The sequence below is a fragment of the Zootermopsis nevadensis genome, unplaced genomic scaffold, assembly GCF_977971745.1.
Source record: "Zootermopsis nevadensis isolate Lab colony 2312 unplaced genomic scaffold, Znev_1.0 Znev_ptg000001l, whole genome shotgun sequence".
Classification (NCBI taxonomy): Eukaryota; Metazoa; Arthropoda; class Insecta; order Blattodea; family Termopsidae; genus Zootermopsis; species Zootermopsis nevadensis.
In genome coordinates, this window is record NW_028259133.1 from 9,431,794 (window position 1) to 9,444,674 (window position 12,881).

Consider the following 12,881-nt stretch of genomic DNA (forward strand, 5'->3'; position numbering starts at 1 on the left):
GGCATTATTTTATAGGAACTTTTCCATCAGTCAATTTAGAAATACGAACAAAGAAAAGAATATTTATAATAGACCTTAAGAATTTGGCTATCAGGGATCACGTTAAAGTTGTGATTCACAAGGAGCTGATTTTATATAGGTCTATATAAGGTATATGAAGTACCCATAATTTAAGATTCAATCAATAACATCGGCGTGTCCAAATTAGACTCTGTGGCAAGGAATGGTTTGGGAAGAATAAGGTAAATCGACCGACTGATGAAAGACAAACGGAGTGTAATCACGATAATTCTTATGATCTCCTAAAGGTTCACGCGGTAAGATTATGGTTGAGGTACGGGACTGCCAGCGGGTAAAACAGTAGGGGGTCTAGTGAGTGGAGGGGGATTATTAGGAAGGAAAAGGTACTTACACCCCCTGGCGTGTTGCTAGGGGACGGAAAGTGTGTAGTAATTAAACACTTGGTTGGCTTCACAGCAAGCCATGTGCTATTAGCCATCTGTTATTCGCAATCATGTGGTTGGTCAGTAATGCTATTGTGAATGTTATTCTGTTCAGTACTGTTCCAGCCATTGCAAAATAGTTGTAACCACGTATTGTCCCTTGGTGATTGGAACTTATATTTCATGTAATTATTTTTTTTTTATAATTTTAAGGCAACTTTGTGATTTAATTGATGCTTTAAAGCCGAATGGTAACTATATGTGCAAGCTGCTTTAACAATCAATAACTCTGAATTTTTTGTTCATGGGTTTAGAATGGTTTTTGCCCAAACAGGAATTATTTCCGAAAACAACATTAACCAGTTGATATTTTTAACAGTAAGGAACTATTCTCTTTGCAACAGATATCATATTCTTAAACATTATTTTGACAACTATCGGCAACAAAGGCGTAAATATATTACATTTAATACAAGCTACTCTTATGAGACGTAGCACAAATAAATTTGTAATTGGAACATTTCTGTCTCATGAAATTCAAATAAAGACATACAGAAGTCAAGAGACAGCCGCGGTGAGTTTTGATTATTGGCACTATCTATAGACAATTCGGTGAAAAGTGATAAACCGTGTAATGGGCCTATTAGTCTATCGACGTTTGTATAGAATGATCAAATGAATCGTGGAATAGCAGTTTTCTTGGAAAATTTAACTAAGTTGCACAGACGAAGGTTTGAGGACAAGTTTTCACGTTTTGTTTCTAGTCTATCTGAATAGTTAAGACGCGGATTCGAACACACAACGTTTTAGGGTCCTTGAACGATAGCGACTAGAAGGGCATTTGTATTTGCTCTCTGAAAAGAAATCGTTGTGCTGTTAATATTTTAACAAATTTTACAGTATGGAGGACGGAATTCAGAGACTCGTGTTTGTCCGTCTGTATTATCCTGTTCCCAGGGTATTTTTATAAAATAATTTTTTTAAAAATTTGTAACTCACAACGGAATTTTCCATGTAAAATTATATTTTTTAAGACGTGGCGAATTAGGACTGCCACTTTATTGTTCTAAACTCATTAATTATGAAATTACACATGTTGGCTATTTAGATATACCAGAATTTAATAAGAGTAAATGCTTCATATGAGCGTTATTTAAAGCACTACCCTTTTTAATTCTGGTAAAAATATCACATCACGTAATATGAAATACAGGTTTATATAAAAGGAAGGTAGCAAAAGTGGTGATAACACTTAACAGTTTCCATGTATTTTTATTGTTTTTTTTAAGTTTGTGGAGGTTAAATATATCTTAAGCTGTACTAATTGTGACCTTTCTTTCCAGATGGATATTGGCCAAAATAAGAGTTTTATAGGCGTGATAGTTCATTAATTTTATTTTAGGAAGTCGTGTGATATTACACAAAGAAAGTCTCTAGCTAATTCACTGAATTCAACGAAAATCAAATTTCTCTATAGTACTGCATACGCAGGTAAACTACGGTCTCCGGCTCAGATGCAGGGCTCATAAAACGCACAGTATCGTTTAAAAGTTTTTATTTCTTACACACACTGCACATTATATAGTTAGTTCTACCATCTCAGATCATAGAAAATATGTTAATTCACGTTTTGTGATCTCCTGTAGGTTAAATAATTTCTCCGAGTACCTATTTCATTTAGTATATATCGCGATAACGCTGCGATAGAGCATGGGAAAGTCGAATGGGGCGTCCTCCAGGCTTTAACACCTTGCGCACAACAAAATACTAGCGTATTCCCTGCCAATTGTTATTAATGAAGCAATTCTTATATATCTGGATCGTCTACAAGTATGACGTATATTCACTCAGGTGAGATTTAAGGTTCTAACGGCGACGGCTACGAAGATGGCTCTCGTCTGGAATGTCGCAGCGCTAGTCTGGTAGATATTAACCGACATTTCAGAAGAAATTAACACCTTCCATCACACTGATAATGGAGGCAGTATTTTTCTCGGAAATGCCGGTCAATATCCACCAGATTATGCTGTGCTACATCCCACAGGACAGCTACCATTATGTTGAATCACTGCAAATAGCTTGCATTGAACAGATTTTAAATTTATATTTTTTTTTCTCGCGAGGCTCTTCGATACGCTGTCGCTCTGATAGGTCATTGCCTATAGGTCAGTGAGAAATGTTGTTTCATTTTATGACACTGTGATGTAACTGTAATTATTTCTTATAAATTTCCCAATACGTCTTCAGAAAGAAAATCTATAACTTAGAAATCTCGTTTACGCTCTATAGTGCAGTGCAATATTAACATTTATTTGGTGTATGGCAGAAGCAAGCACAATAGAAGAATCTTCTCATCCCTCTCCTTGTTTCTCTGCCGTTTATTCTATTCATTGTTTTCCCATTATTACCATTATCTTGCACACTAAAGAATTTGGAGTTCAATAGAATAACGATGTAATTTCACATCAAATATCAGTTCTCTGCCACCTATGTTACTAAGACGTTTGCGCCTGCGAACGTTTGAGTCAAAAGTGACACTACAATCATTAGATTTTTGTCCTAAAATAGCTTTTTATTTAATATTACTTCTATGAATGCTATTAAGCTTTTGCTGATGTCAATTGTATATAATTTTGCATGTTAGCCGTCTGTACGGACTGTATAGTTTACACAAAGGGAAATAATTGTTTCTAATACCTCGACGTTAAAGAAGTAAGAATGCCTGACAGTTTCCACTCAAAAGAGCTCCTAATTTCTTGTCTCTAACATGATACAAATTGAAGCTAATTAAATCTCCGGTACTTGAACCCGAATGTTTAATAGCGCTAATACTAGATCCCATCTTTAGACACGATTCTGACACAGTCTGTCTAATTTCTGTCCTCTCAAAGTCTCCCTAATATTTATTTTAATGCTCTCCTCTCGATATTCGAAGTTGTGATTAGATATTTTGTTTCCCTATCAAATTTTGTTTATCTCTCCCTTTCCAGCGATTAGACCTGATGACGTCATTTATTCTTTATGTAATAGGCCCCATCTTAATTTGTTTATCGACTTGAAGCACATGTAACAGTTAAAATGTAAGTCGCTTTATTTTAGTGATCATTAGAGAACACTTTTTACTTTTTTTTTAGAATTAAATGAAACCATCACACTGCGCAAAAAGCAGAATTATGAGCACAAAGGCTGGCGGAATACATTGTTGCCACACACCTATAAAGGGTTAAGAAGACTTTTCCAACGATGATATTTGTGTCGTAAAATCATTGATTTTAAACATCATAATGCGGTTGGGAATTGGAACACAGTCGGCTTTGCTGCTCCCTGAAAGTACTCAAAGAAGTAAAGAATCTCATAGAAAGAGCAGTGACATTTCAGGTTCTCAGTCACAGCGACGTTTATGCACAGTGTAATCTGGTAGAAGTTTACCGACGTTTCAGATATCGATCAGATTTCGCGGCGCAACTAAACAGAAGACAGTCATTTTCGGTCTTAATCATAGTTGTCACTTTTGGCAGGATCACATATAAGAAGCACGCCTTCAGAATATCAACCCAGATGATTATTTTTAGTTCTAATTATTGAATTCTTACAGGCATATAAAATAAATTAGTTTGATTGACTTGAACTGTACTTTTGTAAACTATTCTCTAAAAACATGTGACTTCGAAAAGAAGGTTTGAGTCTGACAACTTACAAGTCATGCCCAAAAATGCTACGTTTCAGATATATGGTCAGACATTCATTTGTGTTCCTTCTAGGAAGTAATATTTTTTTTAAAATGTCAGGCATAGGGATTCCTTCTCTTTTGTTGCCAGAATGTTTTTTAGAGAACCCAAAACACAATAGACAACAGGAATTTGTGAACAATTGTCAATTTATGACTGCGCTACCCATAAAATAGTTCCTTATCTTGCAATACAACGTAGGATTTGAACTTTTCACGGCGGTGAGTCTGAAGATGGCTGTCTTCTGGGTTGTTGCGCCATGTAGTCTGGTAAAAGTTTTCCGACGTTTTAGAGGTTCTTGCGACCTCCATCATCAGGGCGATGAGTGAGACAGCGAATTCCTTTACAAGGCCTGCGAGTGTAATATGTTTATTAAGAGATGTGGCATAATTTTAAAGTCTTTGCACCTGAATAAGAGGACAAATCCAGTCTTCAAAACGCTGTGTGTTTTATAACATCAGACAATGGAGAAGGTCCAAAATTCACAGCAATCTACTTTGCTTCAGTATTTCACGATACCATAAATATGAATGATATTCATTACACAAACAACAGTGTCCTAGTTATTATTAGGTGTAGGCGTAATGAACACCTGCAAAAAAATCCATTAACTACTCTGAATACGAATGGTTTCATAGAAATACTAATCTGTATTATCATATAACGTGTCGTGCTACCTAAACAATGCCGTTGTTTTTGTTGTTGTTATCATCCGATATTTAGCTGTTTAAATTTCAGTAAACTTTATTCCAGTCGACGATATCCCTATGCTTTATTTCTTATTAATATTTCCAAGGAAAAATAAATTCCCATTCCAGCATGGGCACTGATGGTATTCGTGCCTGTAAGGAAAATAAGAGAATTATTTGTTTTCATCGTGGGCAGTGCATTGAAATATAGTCCTTCAGCTAGGTGTGCCATTGCTGCAAATGACATATGCTGATTCTAGGACATTTTTAGTAAAAACAATGTGTCCTTTGACGACACTTTATCGAGAAGCAGAAGTGTTTAGATTTATTATACGTATTTAGTTTTGTTTCCTTTCTACTTGTTTTTGTTTCCTGTTCATTGTATTTGCATTATCTTCTTTTGCAGACTCTGTACTTGAATCGTGCAGCTGTTGACTTAGCACGTTCAATAAAGAATTGAATTAAATCATCATTTAAATATTGTCTCCTCTGAAGACACATAGGCTGCTCTACACCGGAAAGTGTCTAAATTGATTATACCTATTTGATTTTGTTTGAAATTGCCTTTTTTATTGTTCCATTCTAAATATCTAGGCATATATATAAATATATCTTTTTAATTTTTTCTGTCATAGGGTCTTTGCTGTTGCTTTGCTTTGCTGTTATTATCGATACCGTATTATTCTATCATTAAGCCCATTAATTCAGTTCAATTAATATTTTGAAGAAGCGAGAAATGAAGGGTATAAATGATCGGATATTGACAGAATACCGGAAGCATTTTTCCTGTACTTGTCAATACGTTGAAAAGGGCTGTGCAAACTGCAGGTAGCAGGCGAAAATATTGTTCAGTGTGCCAGACTACTCTCTTTTCCAGGCCACGTGTGTCCTCTTCACCCAAACCCATCTCCTTCCTGTAAATGTTAAACTCTGACTCAGGAAACACTAGCCTGTGTTAGGTTTCCATTACGCTCAGTTCTGGAGGGGGCTGGAAAACTTTCCAGGCTTCTCACTATCTGTTTCTTTTTAATGATCTTTCTGGTTTCTGCTGTTATTCGCCCACTTCCTCAGAGGCTTCCAGATCAAAATTCTGTACTAATTCTTGTTCATCAAAAACATTTTTTCGCCGTAGATATCTGAAGGACATAACTGGGCAAGGAATACAAGTGGATAAGATTTGAGGTTTTCGCGTCGGTGAGTCCGAAGATGGCTGTCTTCAAACATAAGTGGGCTCTAAGTTTATGAACTTGTTATTCTAAGCTTGTTTTGCATTTAGTTTTGTCATCATAATCGTTAAATTTTTAAGGTTAGGTTGTGAAGGGCCGTTCCATTGAATCCCAATATGTTTTTGTTTACTCCATCATCAGTTTTGTCGTCCGAAGTCTCATCGTCCCTTCGGCCCAAACTGTGTTCCAATTAAGGAAGGTGGTTTATCCATCTTTCAAAACTTAAAATCTTTCTGCGGTGCAAACATCTCTTTCTTGGTCTAATCTATTGAAATACTGTGCTTACAGTCCGTCCAGAGGCTGAAAGATGGCTGTTCTATCTAGGAGACTAGGAGACCTTATGATCTGTCTAGTACTCAATAAAATCCATCAGATTCCCTTCTTCAGTTCTACATAATCCGGTTTTTAGGAGACAATATAATATAGGCTGTAGGGCTGTAGAATACCCACAGCATTATGTTTCCACCACTGTTCCGTTGTTTGGCAACAGCATAGGCCTATAGCTGCGGTGTAATGCACATAGCGATCCATTATTTGGAGTAATGGACTCAAAATATCTGTAAACCGGTGCTACGCCACAGTAAGAGGGGATGTACAGATGGAAAGGTCAAGGTGGAAGCAAGACGCCTGTACTGTACTTGTACTGTATAGCTTCCTCTCTCCCCCCGTACTACGGCTGCCAGGCTACCAGCGTTTGTATTTGTAACGGTCAAATAAGCTCGGAGATATCTTGCGACAATTATAGTTAAAAGACTCAGACCATGTGGCGCTACGGCGGGGAATAAGAAGAAAAGATGTGTGTTGTGAGGTTCTTTGTTTTTAATAATATGAATTTAATGAACGTAAGAATAAACCAGTGATTTTTTCTTGCAGTGTAACGTAGTAACGTAGTAACGTATTTGTAATTTTATCTTATTTATTTCACTGTCAGTAAAACGTGATAACAGCAGAATGGAATAAAATATTCTAATTCTGAAATATACAAAGAGGTGGGAATTTAAATTAGTATTTTTCTTATAATAATGATACTGGCTACACCTTATGACTGAGACTTATAATTAGACTATAATTATACTCCTCTTCTTGTCAAAAAAAATGAAAAATGTCTGTAAAACACATAAATGTCGCATAGTGAAATATTACTTTTTTCTGTTCACTTTTAACCATAATCCTACACTCACGTAGACCTATAGCTCTTATTTAATTTGTGATAATTTAGTACTCTAATTATTTAATGATATTTTATCTTTCCTTTTTCGATGTAATTAATTTAAAGAACTGTATTTAAATGTCATTATAATTAGGGGTTTATGTACAATAAGAACCGTAGCAGATCTAGCTTTTTAGTTTTGAGATCGCATTATTATATTCGGATGAACGCGGACGAGGAGACTGCTACATAAATGGACACTCGATGAGGGAGAGATAGGCCGATTGTGGGGGAAGTACCTGTAGTCATTACACGGGCTGAGTGGCTGCTCTGAGCTTCTATTATTCTACAAGTCCGGAAGGCGTTAATTATCACCAGTAACTTTACTGCACAAGTTCATGAACTTCCTTAATAAACTTAGACTGAACACTTGCTTGGAGAGCGCTGGGCTAGAAGCTGTTTGTGTGAGGAAAAGAGAATTACGTTCATAAGAATTTTTGGTTAGTTCAGGTCAGTGGAAATTAGATTTGACTTAATTTCTTTTATGATTTTCAAATCATGTGTTGCTCGTGGAACTTGGGGGGGGGGGGGAGATTCACGCTGTTACCAAATATTAGTATAAAAATGTGTTCACCATTCACAGCATAAAACTTAGAATTATTACAGCAGCGTACAGACAGAAAGAATAAATCATAACATTCAAGTATAATTGTTTATGGTGAAAACTTTAATATATTCTTTGTCTCGACGGTTTGCTTTGAAATTATGGTTTTAAATTGGATAATGGTACCTACATGATTCAGATTTTTCAGTTAAAAGACCAGTGTAGTGCATGTGCTCAGACAGACAATTAGCCACATATTAATCGAATTATTTTAACAGAAAGAAGAGTCTTATGTCATCATGTGGATCAGTTCCAGACTGGTGTGTTTCACTTAGGTTTAAGTTTAAACCAATAAATCCATTTTCGTAATATTCGAAATGCAGTTAAAATTATTTTATATTATTGTCAGAGGATGTGTATTTAGAACCCAAATGCCAACATGCAGAATCTGAAATTGTGTGTACCTGTCTAAAAATGAGGAAGTTTTGCTGCTTAGGTTGGATGTTTAGTTGGTTGGTGATTATTTACTGTCAACGAATTCTGGGCCTTATAGAATAATATTTATGAATGTGTGGTTTTAACCGTTGTTATGTAATTCTGTGAAGGAATTTTGGGCATTACGTTACGTGCAGTATTTTTTTAACTGTCTGTTTACTACTTTAGCTTTTCCCGTCATTTTTTACGGGCAATTTAATAGTAACAATACATTAAAATATGTAAATTCGTATTTTATTTTAACTGGTCAGCAAATCGGCGTTCCGTTTTGGGACATTGGCAAGTTTCCTTTTCCCTGTAATAGAGTGCAGGTATCTCAGCAGTTTAGCGTAGTTGAATTAATTTCAACGTGTTATTAGTTCTAACAGTGTTAGCACAATAGACAACATTATCATTTATACGTTGTATTTTCTCCGTTGTGAGGCATATTAAATGTTTCTGTCTTCGCCTTTATTCTTTCCAATTCATAATTTATATCGTCCTCTCATTCGACGCTGCATAGTCTAAGCTAATGAAAAAGTGTCGTTAAATAAATACGTTCTTTCCTGCAGCTCCAAAACGCAAGTAAATCTTGTTTCTAGCTAGTGTTTTAAAGCATCTGGCTTATAAAGTGCTCTGATATTATTTGTCATCTTAATGGACGGAATTTGTTTCTACACTATGAATATATATTGTAGGAAATATGGAAGTCCGTAACACAAGACAAAATAAAAATACGACAATACAGCTGCAAAACAAAATTAGTTCATTGAATTTGACTTCAAATTGAAGGTTCCGGTAGAAAACCGGTGTGGTCGTAATTCTCGCCAAAATTTATTCCACTGATTCATACCTAAAAGTCAGAAGAATTTTGTGGTTAAAGTCATTATAATAGAATAAAAATGGATGCAAGTCGTATTGTGGTTTTAAGCAAGAATTTTATTTTCTATATATGTTTTTTTATCATGTTCCGATGTTTGTTAAAGTAGAACGACGTCCTTTTTGCACTGGGCTCTCTAATGTAAGTTGTTTGCTGATGCATTCCTACTGAATTTTTTGTGTGGATGCACTATATAATATACAATTTGTTGTGCGCAGAATTTCCTGTTGAAACAGATAACTTGCCTCCTGAATCATGTTCGCTCTGTTTACTTACATCGTCTTCGCCTTAGACGTAAGCGAATTGCTGTTTATTGGTTATTCGTTATTATTAATATCCCACTCTTTTGTTATAATCCATTAGTGAGGGCATTAGGAGTGGAATGGGGCATTGCTCTGTATGGATCACAATTATGGTAGGAGCACTTTCGTTATTCTATTCCATTATACAATGCGATTCTATGGTTGTAAGGTTCCTCGTAAAGTACGTTATTGTTGTACTTAAGTAACGAGGCTATACCACGTCACGAAGACATTTCTGCGTTTAACCCTTCTAAGCCAAAACTCATCTAAACAATAGGTTTAGTTAAGAATTCATTTCGAACCGCAAACAAAACACAACATTTTATAATTACAAAGATCAACTGGTTAGCGCTGTTAAGGGAATAATCTCACATACCAGCAAGAGTCATACGAAACCCTTAAATATAAAAGAAGAAATAGTGGTTGCTGAAGCAGGTAGGACATACAGTTACCATCGATCTTTAAAATGTTAAGTTCACACCACGCCATGAAAATATATCTTTGTGTTTAAGAAGCACTGTGTTTTGTGTGAGATGGAGGTATAACTCCGCATATTCTTAAATGGAAGTGAATGATGGGTCATCTTCACTGTCAGGTCGCTTTACCTCCGGGTTTGGAGCCTTCTGTATCCACTGCTGGGTAGATTCACTCATTGTGGATGTGATGGTAAATTAAAATTAAAAATCTGTGCTCCTGCTGAGATTCCTACCTTGTTCGGCCAGCCTAGTTAAGAGTTTGAAGAGAAACCCTACTGTAATCCACGTGGGGAGAGGAGAAACGAATGATATTTCTTCTTCCTGTCTAGTCATTCTCCATTTCCATTCATTTATTCTAACTGCTGTGTGACATTGGCCTATTCCAGATTACCTGCCCCCCTGGGAACTAAGCACTTTCTTTTGGTTGGTGCAATGTCGTTATTAGGAGAGGTCGATATGCAATGTTGAAAATGTTGGTTACTTTAGTTAATTAATTAGTAATGTTATATTGTCACTTACGTATTACCAGTAGAACTGTACTATCCCAGGCAGTAAATTGTATTGTCTGTAGCATTTCGACCATTTAGCTAAATAGTCTGAATTTTAAATGATTTTCTGACCCCACAAAAGATTAGATACTTATTTTAAAGTAATCTGTGCCGATAGTTTTATTGATAACTCCACTTTGCGGGTTATATATATATTTCTGAGAGTCAACATTCATTATTCATCATCGTTCTGTTATTAATAATGTCTCCCCTCTACTTTACAAGCCGAATTTTATATAAAAAAATAACAAGGAAAAGTGGTGCAAAGCAACAAATTCGTGACCTTTGTTTGGTCGGTGCAGAGGAAAAGGGAAGTTCTCTGATTATCACACACTTTGACTCCGCCCGCTGTGTCCTGGAAGTCCGGCCTGTGGCCCGCCTCTCTGCCCCACAGTTGGCGGCTTACTGAGCTCCTACTTGCCGATAAAACCGTGGTTTCCCGTTCCGAACACAAGCCCCGCCATGCCAGTTATAGTGGGGAAACCATTTTTTCTTCTTTTACTAGAGGGGAACTCTCCACCATTTAAAGGGGTGTGGTTAACACAAAACTCCCCGTCCCTTTTCGTTCGTGCTCTTAAACGAAAGTTTACAAGTGCCTTGTTCTAGTTGGAAGGTTATTTGGTTTTAAAGTCCATGGAAACTGTTGTTTGAGTGTTAGCTGCTGTCATTAATGGCTGACCGTAGACATTGCAGGGCAGACCACGGGAACAGCGCCACAACTGCACTTCTTTCAGCTCCACTAATTTTCGTAGTTCGGTGTGTGTACGGGCGAATCATCTATTTCTTGTTTTCGTACGAGTTTCAGGACCAATCATACTTCCTGAGGAATATCATACTATAGTTTATCGCTAACTTGAACATTTTTGTGGGCAAAAAGTTTTTACTTTAATAAAAATGTTACTGTGAACTTGACGAAACATGCAGTCTGGATACTTGAACATTAACGTATTTCTAGAGATAGTACATCATGTTTACTGCTCTGTTAACATTTTCCTTACTGGATTTCATTTAGTCCTTTTTCAGACAAGTTCTTTATACCTGAGACCGTGGATACAGAGTTCAGAAAATAAACTTACATGCTGAAAGTAAAATGTTCATACTAGTCAACATTTTAGATGTCTTTGCCTTCCATATTTGGTTACTAGAAGCAAGTGAATTCTACAGACGTGTATTGAAGAAGTAGGCGTACATGTGATGGAACATTGTTCAACTGTGGTAAAAAGATTTAATATAATTTATAGTGGTCAAAGTTTATATATTAACATTTGATTACGATTCTGAAATGAACTCATCAAGTTACTGTTGGGAAATAAATACATCTTGAAGATTGAAGAGGATAACAAATGGAGTCTTCTTACGAGTAAGTCTGAAGAACGATACAATAATTTATTACCTATATTTGCCTTAAGCATATATAAAATTAATATGCCTATAGCCTATGCTTAAGTACCGATAGTTAAGGTACTCTTGTGTTTATATTTATATAAACACAAAAACAATTGAATACTTTAATATTAATAAAAAACACTTAATTCATAGAAATACTACCAGCCGGCCAACACGTTTACACTCAGTGTTATACTGATTTTGTAACAAAAGTGGTTATCAATTTTAGGCCTATTATAATATCTCGGTAAGTAAACGCTTTTGCACATAAACCAGTCTGATTCCTATAGGCCTATAGAAAATGTCACAGTGCATGAAATGAGATATTCCGTAGATTTTTTGTAGGCCTATGGATCAGGAAAGAGAAGTACAGTATTCCTAACCGGTCACAGGTTATTCCTTATCGTACTTTATTGGAATTGTTGTTATTTCAGTATTAGATAATAGACAGACAGATTGCGATGGATTACAGGTTGCAGTGACTTCCTATAGTTCCTGTGTGTTGCTTATCGTAATTTTTAGCTACGTTGATGGTTGGTGTCAAAGGAGCGTTATTAAATTTCGTAACAGCAACGACTCAGTACGTGGAAATGTAACGGGCTCATGTGGAAACGCAAATAATAAACTGTAAGAACTGATGGGAATTAATGTGTTACTTAGAACCGAATATAAAGTATATAACTGTAAAATGGCGTAAACTGTGCTTAGGCCTGTGATTACCCTTCAAACATCGGCCTGTGCGTTTTGTAGGCTTGGCTAACCCATGTAAGATTTAAGGTTTTCACAGAAGAGAGTCTTAAGATTGCTGTCGTATTGGTTGTTGCGCCGTGTAATCTGGTAGATGTCCACCAACGGCGCTACAACCCAGAAGACTGCAATCTTTGGCTAAGCCGCTTAAAATAGTAGTCACTTTATAATATGGACGATATTTGTCTGACGGCAGGCGTTTGTTCGCTTTGTGCACATAATCGAGTA

The 12,881-nt window shown here is 36.1% G+C and overlaps 1 protein-coding gene across 1 annotated transcript in view; it reads left to right on the forward strand.

Annotated features, from left to right (window-relative positions):
* The window catches only part of LOC110838342 (homeotic protein ultrabithorax), an 879,469-nt gene that overhangs the window by 547,681 nt on the left and 318,907 nt on the right, over positions 1-12,881 (forward strand). The gene's annotated exons all lie outside the window — the stretch shown is intronic.